This window comes from Meles meles, chromosome 6 (genome assembly GCF_922984935.1).
Source record: "Meles meles chromosome 6, mMelMel3.1 paternal haplotype, whole genome shotgun sequence".
Lineage (NCBI taxonomy): Eukaryota > Metazoa > Chordata > Mammalia > Carnivora > Mustelidae > Meles > Meles meles.
The window spans coordinates 21,210,101-21,222,936 of NC_060071.1; the positions used below are offsets into that span (position 1 = coordinate 21,210,101).

Sequence of the window (12,836 nt, forward strand, 5' to 3'; positions counted from 1 at the left end):
TAGATGCACTTCCCTGAATAGAGCAGGTGGGCAGCTATAATAAAGTTTCTCTAATAGAGCTGATGTTCCTCCTGGAGTAATTTAAATAAACCGCATTGGCATATTCATTAAAATTAATTATAAGAGCCTAAAAAAAGTCACAGGATGGGAATCTGAGGATGGGGTTCTAGTCTTGGCTCTTTGGCAAATTAAAGGATATGACCTTCGTTAGACCCGTAGCTCTTCAGGGCTGAGATATGTCATCTGTAAGATGAGCAGCATGGGGGAAAGAGCCTTGGCTTACAGATTGTTGGGAATTTTCAAAACAAAGTAGAGTACTATACAGAGTACATCACCTCTAATGACTGTAAAAAATTGTTTCCTACAACTTACTTCTATTTGAGATCTATAAATGTACAGCTGACCTAGACCTAGAGAAGTGCTGCTGGGAAGGCCCAGGGACTGAGTCAGCCCGTGGCTGACATGCATGGAGGTTGGAGTGGTTGCCTCTGGCCAGGTCCTCTTTGGAGGAAACCAAGCCCACCAGTCAGTGTCCACGTGAATGCCACCGTGGTGGCCAGGGTGAGGGACCCTCCCTGGATGGACAGAGGCCAAGCAGCCACGAAAGGCTAGTTCTGGGGTTTTGTGGACGCTGGGGCAAATGGGGCACAGAGCTGCCTGACTTTGTTCCAGGCAGGGTCGGGACTGGGGGAGGCGAGTGACGGGCCCAGTCTGTGAGGCTGAATGAAGCAGGCCCTTGCTCTTAGTGTAGACTGTCATTGCAGCAGCTGGCCAGTCATGTGTCAGGCCTGGGAACCCGGGGCGAGATGAGGCCCGCCAAAACTCTGAGCTTCCAGATGTCCACTCGGGAGAGGGTGCAGGCAAAAACTAAGAAGTTACAGAGTTAACATGGGAGGTGCTCAGTCATGCCTGGTGAGGCGGCAACCAGGACTAAACAGGCTGGTCTGCAGAGGCCTCACGGAGAAGAAAATGTCTGACCCAGCACGTGAAGAAGGTGATAAAGTTAGCCAGCTAGGTTTTTGCAGGGAAGAGCTTGAGTAAATAAGTCAGAAAGGAGACAGTTGAGGGGGGCCACCAGCTTTCACTCTGAGTGAGACAGGGCATTTGGAGGGCTCTGGATTGAGGAGGATCATGATTTAAGTTTTAAAGCAATCACCCCGATTTCAGTTTCAAAACTGTGGCACGGAGACAGACCTGGCCAGGAAGCCGCGAGGTCAGGGTAGAAGGACGAAACTGGAGGCTAGTGCAACAATCCAGCTGGGACATGACTGGGGCAGTGCAAGTGGTGCCCAGGGATGGGATTCTAGAACAGCTGAAACGTAGGACTTGAGGGGAAGATGGGGTCAAGGTTGACTTAGAGTCTATGGTCCAAACCTCTGGAAGGATGGAGTGTCATTTACTGAGATGGGAAATAGCGTTGGGAGGGGCTATGGGGGACAGATGGCACCTGTTCTGCTGGGATGTCCGTCAGACCTCCAGGGGGAAGGGCCACATGGGCTTGAGTTATGAGTCTGGCACTCAGGAGAAAAGTCAGAGCTAAGATATAAACTTGGAATTCTTTAGCATATGGATAGATTTAATGTGACAAGACTGGATGAGACCAACAAGGGTGTGCGTAAGGATCAAGCAGGAAAGAGGTCCGTGGTTTGGGCCCCAAGGATACCCCAACATCACTGATCGGGGGGTGAGAGACTGAGTGAAATGAGGAGAATCCCAGGCACAGGGCATCTAGAAAGGCAAGGTAGGAAGCATTTCCTGGGGAAGGGAGAAGACAGATGCTGTGACAGGACAAGGAAGAGGAGGACAGAGAAGTGACAACTGGATGTGGTGACTCAGAGGTGTTTAGTGACCTGAACGGGCACAGTTTTGGTAGCGTTGGTATAAGTATCGGCAGAAGGGGCAAACGTCTGGCCCGACTGGGTTTAGCGGAAATAGGAGACGACGAGCTGCAGAAAGCCAGCAGAGACAACTCTTTCCAGAAGTTCTACAGCAAAACAAAGCAGAAAAATAGGACAGTAGCGGGAGGAGGAAGTGGGAGCAAGAGACTTTTTTCTCTTTTCTCAGATGGGAGAGAGAAGCAGCATGTGTGAACGTACAGAAAAGGATCCAATAGAGAGCGGGGAACAGTGCTGGGGGGCAGAGAGAAGTTCCAGGGGCGGCATCTGGCGCGAACATGGAGAGGGGGTGGCTTTGAGCCGGATGCATTATTTCCAGTCTCGGGAGGAGCGCGAAAGATACGGGCACAGATGCTGGCAGCGAAGGATGTGATGAGGGGGTGGGGGTCTGAGCCAACCATAATGAAAGCCCTATTTCATCAAAATTTCTGGAGCTTGCAAAACCCGGAGGGAAGCTGGCATTCCAGGTAAAGGGAGATGTGCGGTCCTCTAGGCCGAAGGGAGGGACTGGGTCACAGACTGATCACGGAGACCAGTTCCTTCTTCCCTTTGCTGATGAGTTTCAACAGTTCCGTGGCATCAAGAGCACAGACTTTTGGTCTCTGAAGATAACAATTTGAGCCCATTTTTATTAGCTGCTTGAAGTTGGGGGGGGGGGGGGAATCGTATCGTTGCCCTAAGTTCTATTGCTGTCAGAACCTCAGAGACACTCTTGTGTTTCTCAGGACTGCCGAGAAGATAAATATGTATAAAGGTTCTCAGTTAATGAAAATTCAAGTTGCAGGAACACAGTAAAATATCATCATCTTTATGGAGTCTGGCAACATATGTAACAATAAGAGATGTCATTTAGACGTTATGCACGGAAATATATTATTACACAAATTACAGAAATAGATATTATACAAAAATATAAAAATGTGCCCCCAAATACTAAACAGTGGCTTTGTTTTTGTAAGTTTCCCAGGGGGTGATGGGGAAGGGCCTTCACAGCAGCTTAAACGGCACATACCTTATTTCTTACACTGGGTAGAAAATACCCCGATGTTCCTCTTATTATTCTCTGTGTCTTTTGCAGACCTCAAGAATATTCTTGCACCCATCCAAGTCTTTTGTTTGTTCCTACTCCATTCAGCCACCAGTCTAGGCGTTTTCTTTCCACTCTGGGATATGAAGGGACAGCTCTCATAGGTGATCGGGACACAGGGTCCAGGGCTTGGCTATCAGTGGGGCCATGCACTCAAAAAGCAAGGGGAGACACGTATGTGTACACAGGTTAGCACGCACACTCTTTCCTAACGCTGTCCAACAAGGGGAGCTCGAAGCAATGGCACCTCGGTAGAAACAAGCCCTCTCCACACTCCGACCTTCGTTTATAATGACATTCTCCCATAAAAGGAACTAACAAGGTGTGCCTGGGTGGCTCAGAGGGTTGAGCCTCTGCCTTCAGCTCGGGTCATGATTGCAGGGTCCTGGGATCGAGCCCCAGGTTGGGCTCTCTCTGTTCAGCGGGGATCCTGCTTCCCCCTCTCTCTCTGCCTGCCTTTCTGCCTGCTTGTGATCTCTCTTTCTCTCTCTCTCTCTGTCAAATAAATAAATAAAATCTTTTTTTTTAAAAAAGAGGAAATAACAAAAGGACCCAGGGACTCTTGAAGAAACCGCTGATTCTAGGGCTGGGGCACGGAAAATGCAAGATGAGCTTGGAGCCTCATGTTGAGACAGGCCAGGAAGCACTCATAAAATGAGAGGATGGGGACATGTCAAAGAGACAGGAGACAACCTGGGAAAGCCACCACCAGTCAAAGCTGGAATCATCCACGCAACAAAATAGTGTAGGACTGTAATTTAAATATCCATGAGTCAATATTGATATAAAGAAATGTTTAAATAAATAAGGGGGGGAGAACAGAAAGTCTCCAACACAAAAATTCCAAATAATTTATGTAGACACTCTCCTGTCTGTAAGGGGAAGCCTAACTCCCCACTCCCTAAATGTGTACTGTGCGTGGTGGCTTCCTTCCCAAGAGGATTCTGGAAAGGGGTCAGGGTGACTTTACATCAAAGAAACTGAAAAAACACCACCTCAGCCTGGTGAGCAAGGTCAACCAAGGTCAATAGTGATAAATCTTGTTGACAGATGCACCTCTGAGATGATTTGTTGAGAACGGCTCTCTTCTTTCCAAAAACCCGTAATGAAGTCTAACCATGAGGAAAACATCAGATGAGCCCAAATTGGGACATTCTACAGAGCACCGTCCAAAATCTGCCATAGACCAGAGGAGGCTAAGGAAACACAGTAACTAAATATGATGTGGTCTCCTGCACGGGATCCTGGAATACAAAGAGGACATTAAGGGGATACCTAGGGGGCTCAGTCACTTGGGTGCATTCTGGACTATTTATGCAACTTTTCTACAAAATGAGAACTGTTCTAAAAGTCAAAGTTTGTCAACAACAACAAAAAGCAGCAGGAGAGGTGGCTGCTGGGTCCCACACACACCCTTCCACAAACCGTGCAAGCCCCACCCCCAAGACATCTGCAGAAACTCAGGGGTTTCTATTCCTGAAGCTTCCCCAGCTCTCTGACCAGCTGCCTCCACCGAATGTTTGTCTTCTAGAAGCTCTTCTTCTTGCAAGCATTCCTTTGTTCTCTGTGCCTGGCACACGCACGGGCATACACAGGCACACACCCACCAGGCCCATGCTACTTAGTGGTGTGGCAGCTCTGGGGAGGGTTCCCAGAAACGGCAGTCTGTACGCAGCCATGCAAAGGAGGGCAGCTTTACCAGCCTGTACACTGTTCAGCCTACACTCCCTCTCTTCCCTTCTCCCTCTGTTCTCCTCACTTCAACAAGAAACCAAACTCGCAAGACAGACAAAAGCCAAATCCGTGCCATTTAGCAGGCAGAGACTTTGGGCGACAGCGTTAAAAAGTGGACTTGCTGGCTACTCCCAGGTGACACACACTCTCCGCAACCTAGGACCTTATCCGCCCCTGCCCATGCCAACCTCACGCCCCCCACCGCGCCTCCCCCCATATTTACTGAGCACCAGCTGCTGCCAGCAACTGCACAACACAGAGGGGACTTAGGACACTCCCGTAACTTGGGACATTCCCCTATCGTTCCACCCTCTGCTGGTTTGAAGTGACCATCCTCAGATGTGCCGTGAGCCCCTCCAAGAACCAAGATCCCAGGCTACAGCCTACAGGCGCCATTACCACACCCTACCTCTAATAAGAGAAGAGGAGCCGTAAGAGCACGGCACAGGGACACGGGACAGAAATGAGAAAAGGGAAATGGTTATTCACTCTCCCTGGGCATGGGCGTCAGCGGAAGCGGCTGCTGGTAAACTGATTCAAGTGGGGCTGCTGGAAGTTAGGAGCCTGGAAATACAAAACCAGGAAGCCCCTGCTCTCCGACAGGCAGTTTCCCCTCATCTGCCCAATGCTGAAGGTACATAGGGCAGGAAGCATGAACGTCACACCAAAACCCTTAGAAAAGAAAAAGGGAGGGGAGGCTTTTCTTCAATCTTAGGGTCCAAAAATGTTAGTGGCTTTTTCAGAACTACTCAGAATCCCCATGGGTCAAAGGGAACAGGGATCTCGGGGAGATGAGAGGAAGGAGAAGTAGCCAGGATGGCAAAGAAATGAGACGTACTTACTGAAAGAGTTGGAAAGACAGAAGGAGCACCAGCCTCGGCACAAGGGCCAGCGCCCCCTCTTTCAAGTGGGGTCCCCAAAAAAAACGGAACTCTGTGAGCCCTGGGCTCTCCTCTTCTGTACAAACTACTCCCTCACGGGCTGTTCTGAAAAATCAAATGAATCCACATATGCAAATGTCCCCTTTCGTGATGGTGTAAGGGCCCAGATTTCCGTGCCCCCATACAGAGAACGGGGTTCTCCAGCACCCCGGTTTGGCCATGCATCTCATCATGCTAATCATCCTTGAAATTTGTGCTTGAGCCCTGAAAAGCTATGATATTTACAAATAAATTGCCTGAAAGCAAATCTGGAAGCAGAAGCATCGGACGTTAATCAGCATCGAACGTTTCCACTTCAAACATCAGCAATTTAGAGGAAAAACCCATAAACAGACTAGAGTATAATCCTAGTTACCGAATAATAAATCCATCATTAGCTCTGAGCAGTATTTACCACGGAGCTTTCTTAATCTCTGGAGGTGCACGTTTGAGGCTCAAGCAGCTCTGCTTTTAAGGCTCATTCAATGATGAAACGGGGCTGGGGGTCTGGTCCCAAGGCAGCTGTGCAGCCAAGCCTTTCCAACCTTGATGGCCAGGGCCCAGGCTACCAGGCCCCTCGCTCGGCAGTCACGGTCGTGGAGCTGGTCAGAAGAAACAAAGAAGCCTGCAGAGCCCAGGCTGAGGGCAGCCACCACACCCCCAAGGCTGAGAGGCAGCCCAAGGGATCCGGGGCTGGTGGCAGGCCGGGACAGGAGAGTGATGACCACCTCCTGATAGCTCTGCCTTCGGCATAAGCAGGGAGAAGGCACTTCCCCCCGAGAACAGCTCGGTTCTCCTTGCCTACCTGCACACACACCTGGCTGTGCCCACGAGGACAGACAGTCGGACGCGGCTGGCATGCATTCGATACACATACCTCTGATACCCAGAGGTAAGCGGAGCTCAGGTGCTAGCCTTGCTCATCATCCCCGCAGGGAGCTGCCTTTCATTTCACCAGCTATTTCCCACGAATGGCCCAGTGTGGGTCCTTCCAGAAAGAGCAGCAGGCAGAACATTCACCTCCCAAAATGTATGAGTATTCCCAGGCAGGGCAAGGAAGATCTGGTGCCCCAAATAGGTTCTGGTCACTTAAAAACGGCAGGACAAGGTTGTCAGGACTTCAGCAAAATGAGAGCCCACCACAAGGACAGGACAACTGGCCAACGTTGACGCCCCTTTAAAGCTCAGCTGGTGGGTCTTTCTTAGTTTCCTAGGGCTGCTGTGACAAAGTATCGCAAATTTAGTGACTTAAAATGACACAAATCTGCCATCTCATGAGGGTCTTGCCAGGAAGCCACAGGGAGACTCTGCTCTTTTGCCTTTTCCAGCTTCTAGAAGGTGTGTGCATTCCTTGGCTTGTGGCCCCTTCTTCCATCTCCGAAGCCCATCACCCCAATCTCTGCATCCACCGTCCTACCACCCCATCACCTCTCCTCTGACTCTTCTAGCCTCTCGAACAAGGACCCCATGATAGCATCGGGCCTCCCTGGATAAGCCAGGATCCCTCCTGGTATCTATCCTATCTATGAAGTCCCTTTTGCCATGTAAAGTGACAGATGGACAGGCATCCCGGACTAGGGTGTAGACGTCTTTAGGGGACCCGCACGCTCCCTTCCACCTGGAATCCTATTTGCAACAAAATCAAGATCATCAGTGGCTTTTCCTAAACAAGCAAAGCTCATGAGGAGGAAACGCAGGCAGGCACCCTGTGAAGTGTGTCTCTCCGTTTGCATCACAGTGATAAACTCATTATCTACCTGCTTCAACAAATCCCACCAAGTGTGACTCCAACAGCCCAACAGCCTTGTTAGGTGAAAACCTCTCCCACCTCTCACACTATAGGGCCAAAATCCTTCCCTTGATCACGGCTCTATTTAAGATGGTCTGTAAATAAAAGGCCGCCCTCTTGGGCACACTCTCTGCCTCCATCAATCTTCTTGGGAAAGCAACACAACAAAAATCCATGAGTACAGATCATTATTTTAAGATTTCTAGCCATTGGTGTCCATAAACACACACTGAAAACGTCCCTATCTCCCTTTATTCTGCAAGGTGAGATTTTCATAACATACCCCCAGATCCTCAATGCTGGGAAGGCCTCCCAGGAAGAAGGAGTAGACGCCGCATACGGAAGAGAAAGACCAGTAAGAAGGACATGGGGAGGCATCCCAGGCGGAAGGCACAGCTCGGGGAGGGCCTGCGGGGAAATTCGAGGAGGACCAGAGATAACCTTCTGCCAGGGCTGAGGTCTAGATGGAGGAGGGTGTCAAGAGGTAGGGTAAGGAGAGGAGCCAGGCTCTTGCATGCTGTTGACAAGGGGTTTGCCCTTGATCCTGAGGGCAGCAGTCAGCTGAGGGCAGCGGTCAGCTATGCTTATTGAAAAGATCACTTGGCTGCAGGGTGGAGAGTGGGTCAGAGGGGGAAGCATGGAAGAGTGAGGATAGGAGGCTGGTCTGGACGTCCTGGAGAAACAGTGGAGATGGTGGGGAGGAGGAGCCCTGGCTGTAGGCGGAGGGAGCAGAGGGGTCCTCCCAGCTGTGTACCCTCAGGGGCCACTCCCGTACCTCCCCAAGCAGCCCCCTGAGGCCAGCTTAGAAGGGGCTGTCTGGGATCCCTAAAGAGTCCACGGGCGTTTGGGTCTAGAATGGGAAGTGAGGGGTGAGTGGAGCTCAGGGCATCCGTAACCACAACAGTGGGGGTGAAGGAGGTGCCTTGCAGAGGTCAGTGGCAGCCTCACAGGAGTGCTAAGCAACAAGCTTACCTCTGTCCAACAGACACCCTCGGGGCGTTTGCCGCTCTGAGCTCTCACCTCTCAAGACGGCACTGAGAGCCCCACGCTGAGCCTCAGTCTCCTCACCCATCAGACAAGACCACCTATGCCAAGAAGGTCTCCTTGTGAGCGATTGCAAGACTAATGCTCTCTTGGAGTCTGAAGGGGCTGTGCACGAACGGGGGTGACATGACCAGCTGCCGCTCATCAAACAGTTTGTGCAACCCCCCACCTGTCCAGCCCCCCGAGGTCACTGGACCAGACCGCAGCAGGTAAGCTCCAGAAGGCTCGGCCACCACTCCCACCACCGTGGCTCTAGGACAACCTCTACCTCGGAGCTGGAGGGGCTGCCAGGCCCGGAACGTGACGCACAGGGACAGGAAACAGGCCTTCAGTATAAGGTTCCGAGGGTTCACCTACCCGACCAGGCAGAAACCAGCAAGGCCTCAAACACGCCAGACGCCTTGCTTAGAGGACCCTCTCGTTCTGAACTGAACTTTCCCCAGACTCAAGGGACTGCATGAGGGAAAAGGAAATCTAGAAAGTCTTGATTCCATATTAGCTCGACTCTGTAATTTTGGGTGAGTCACAGCACTTACAAATTAGACGGTGGAAAACATCGCAGAGATGCTCCGACGGAAGCCCCAGTTGGCAGCGTGGTCGCCCGCGGGCTGCCCCACGACGGCTCCACGGATGAGGGAGGCTGGGCCGAGGGGGACCCGAGCCTGGTGTCCGCCCTCTCCTCGGAAGGAAAGCCTGGTGGGAAGAGGGAGCGGCTGCACACTCGGACCTGTCCTTCTGGTCTGCACACGGGTCTCTTCACCAGAAGATCACGCCAGTCTTGGGGGTGAGGTCACCTCTCAAGTCACTTAGTAGAGGAGGAGCCACACGCATCAGGGGTCTGACTGGGGACAGGAGGAGGAGAGACAAAGACAACAGGGAAACTCTGGACTGGCTCCAGGACCAGCCACCACCTCAGGAAATACCAGTTTATCGTGCTCCTCCCATGAATCCGCATAAGGATGGGCAAAAGGCGTTACAACCAAGGCATCTAAGGAATGATTCCTGAGCCCCCCGGGATGCCAGCTGGCGGGGCCCCGCTCCGGAACGGCCTTCACTGCAGCACTGTGCAATCAGGTATCCTCCCTGTCCCAGGTCCACGTCCATTCTACAGATGAAGAAACTGAGGCACAGCATAGCCACATAACTTGCCCCAGTAGGGGGGATACAGCCAATAGGGGCACACTGTCAGGATTCGAACCCTGGCCATATGGCTCCAGAGCCCTGCTCCTAACCACTGCACCACACTGCCTCCCAAAAAGACAAAGCAAACTGCGAAGCAAAATGGCTATCCATCAAAATCTGCAGCGTTTCAGGGACTGGCTCCGTAACCTTGAGACGCCATAGCAGTGTCTGCACGGGCCCCCCCTCCTCCTCTGAGAGGCTGAGCACAGTGAGGCCACTCATGCAGACCCCGCCCCGGGAGGCACGGGACTCCCACAGCAGCACTATCCATGCAAAGCGAATCCAGGTAGTTCTGCCCTCCTTGGACGGATGCCTGGAAGCTTCCACCCACCCACCTCTCTTTCATGTCTGATGGCTCCCCCTGCCCACCCAGGCTCCCAAAGGCACTTCCCCCAATAAAATCCACATATATTTAATCCTGCCTTGGCGTCCAGCTCTCAGAGGACACCTAACGCAGCTCCTTACAAGAAAGAAAACAGAATAAAAATCACAGAAAACAACAGTAACATCCAACACCTTTTATAAAGCACAGAACCAAAGACAAGAAATACAGGTTTGGGTAAGTTCCCAATAAAAGATCTGAGATGGGAAGTACGAGAAATGACAGCAGTCGGCTGTGTGTGCTGCAGGAAGGGGCAAAAGCGATTCAGTGACGGGATATTTCACACTGCCAGGAAGTCGGAGAGTGAGCCCCTCTGCCTCCCACCTCTGGGCCCTGCCCTCCCAGAGCAGCCACCCTCCATCTGACCCTGCCAGCTGTGACCATGGCCACACTCCGAATACATGCAGCGATGCGTGAATTCAGCCAGGGCAAAATCGCCAGGAGGGATTGCTCTCCTGGGGAGAAGAGCACCTAACGTGACCACACATCCCTGGACACCCCCAAGCCCACATGGATGGGGAAGGAGACAGGAAATGCCCTGTGTCCCAGGCCACCCCCAGAGCCCCTCGCTGTGGCAATTCCTCTGCTGCCCCTGCTGGCAGGATACTGTCCCCCCAGGACAAGGCAGGCCTGGGTCTTATACAAGAACAGGGGTACATGCCTGTGGAGGTAGAGCCAGGAAGATCTGAACAGTGCTGTGGTGTTTGTCAACGGCTTTCTCTCCCTGCAGAAGCAGATTTCCACTGTGCTCATCTCACAGATTGGAAGGAGGGGACACTGAGGCTCAAAGAGGCACAGGGTTCCCAGGGGGCACCACAGTCACCGAAAGGATGAGTCAAGCCCCATCTCTGCTTCTGGCCCCAGTGTTCCCTCTCTGCTCTCTCGGGACGCCTGTCTCCCACCACATCTGCTCTCACCCATCTTCACCAGATCTCCCAACTTGCACCCTGTCCAGGACCCTCTGCCTCCCTTTCACTTTCTTTAAGGTCTAACTGTCCATGCCTGGGTGGCACAGCCCAGTAAGAGAGCCCAGGGGCCCTACCCAGGGGCCATTTCCAGTCCACTGTCTGAGCCCCCTCTGTCCTCTGTGGGGGAGCTGAGCCATGGAGAGGAACACAGAGAAACCAGGCACCCAGCCAGTGCCTAATGCATGGGCGTCATGATCTCTCCACTGGAGTTGTCGATGACTCCCAGGGTATAAGCTGGCCTCCTGCACGGAGCTGGCCACTCACCCTGTCCACACACGCTCCGCGAGGATCCTTTCCTGCCAACGGGGTTATGTCCTGGGGTGGGCAGAGAGCTCACAAGTCCCAGTAGAGCTGGTTTGCAAGGTCACACGGCAGCAGGCAGGAGACTGTGAGCCCTACAGCATCTACTCAAAAACCTCTTCCTCAAAAAATAAAATGTATACGAGGCCCGGCAGAAAGAGAGCCAGAGAGCAGAGCTGGAGGAGCAAATGCAAAATGATCAAACGTCGCACACCCTGGGAGGCTCCCCACACCTCGACAGACCCACCCCTGCAGCTACTGGAGACGCCAGGATCCCTGCAAAACCAAATTCTGAATCTGTTTTCAACCAGACTGAAACACATCTCCGGAGGAAGAAATTTCTGGTAGGCCAAAAAGCTTCATTCCTCTACAAGGAATCACATCAGCAGGCCACAGGACAAAATCAGGACGTCAGAAACTCCTCGGAACGCACACTCTCTGTTTCACATTCGGGCTCGGGAACAGGAGTTCTGCCGAGTCCTGCATCCCGGTTAACGGAGACAGGCTCTGCGGCAATGACGAATGGTGAACAAACCATGTGAACAAACACAGACTAACGCTAAGCAAAACAGAAATGAACAAGCCTCTTCTTCTCTTGGAGAAGTAGGGGTCCCTCACCAGGAACAAGCGTGCTCGATGAGACCGTCTGAGTCTCGCTGTGTGGGCTGCCCCCCGGGCAGACTTTACATCTCTCCTGAGCCAGACAGACTTCAGAGGCTAAGGAGAAGGCCCCGCCGACTCCTCCACATCTGCTCTGGTCCTCCAGCCAGCACGCCACCCGACTGTGATCTGCACAGCAACCTTGAACGTCAGCCCCCACTGTCCACTGCCTCCACTGCTGACCCCTCTGGCTCTGGATGGCCTCTGCCTGTGCCCAGAGGGGCTGATGCTCTGGCCCTCAGCTCTAGAGGGCCCTAGAATCCCCCAGCGATGATTTAAAAGCCACTTACTCGGACCCTACGCTGCAGGTTCTAACGCCTCATTCCCACCCTGACTGCGCATTACCAAATGAACGGGCAGAGCTCTACACCCTCCTCATGCTGCAGCAGGCAGGTGAAGGAAGGCACGGCTCAGAGGACAGCAGGGCCACGAGACAATGGGAAAGGGTCCTGAGGGTTCACACCACTGTGCACGGCTCTTGCTCTCTTTTAAGGAGACCTGTGATTTAGGGAATTATCAACCAAATAAAAATTCAAAGAAAAAGGGTATAGGAGAACTACCTCTCCCACTTCTAGTTCAGCCTCTGGGGGACAAATGGAAAATCCCTGCTTTTGTCTTTCCTAAGAACAACAATGGCTCTATCAAGTGCACCAGGACCGGTGTGGCACACAGCGCACTGCCGTCCGTTCCATGCTCACCATGCCCCAGGAGGACCAAAGTCCTGCCCTCACTTTATGAGCACACAGCTGAGGTAAGCTGTATAGAAGGAATTCTGCCCAGATCTTCAGCTCCCATCCCGTTCAGAAGTCTGCCTCTCCTGCCACCTGCAGAACCCAACCGCAGCAGCATCCAGGCAGCAGGGCAGGCGAAAGCTG

At 52.5% G+C, this 12,836-nt stretch overlaps 1 protein-coding gene across 4 annotated transcripts in view; it reads right to left on the reverse strand.

Moving 5' to 3' along the window:
* APBA2 (amyloid beta precursor protein binding family A member 2) overlaps positions 1-12,836 on the reverse strand; it is a 245,337-nt gene that overhangs the window by 167,286 nt on the left and 65,215 nt on the right. The window contains exon 1 of one of the 4 annotated variants that reach the window (XM_046009955.1): positions 11,266-11,284. The exons of the other annotated variants lie outside the window; for them this stretch is intronic. The gene's annotated coding sequence lies outside the window, so the exon portion shown is untranslated. Of the gene's footprint in view, positions 1-11,265; positions 11,285-12,836 lie in introns of those variants that run through there. 4 annotated transcript variants of the gene reach the window in all.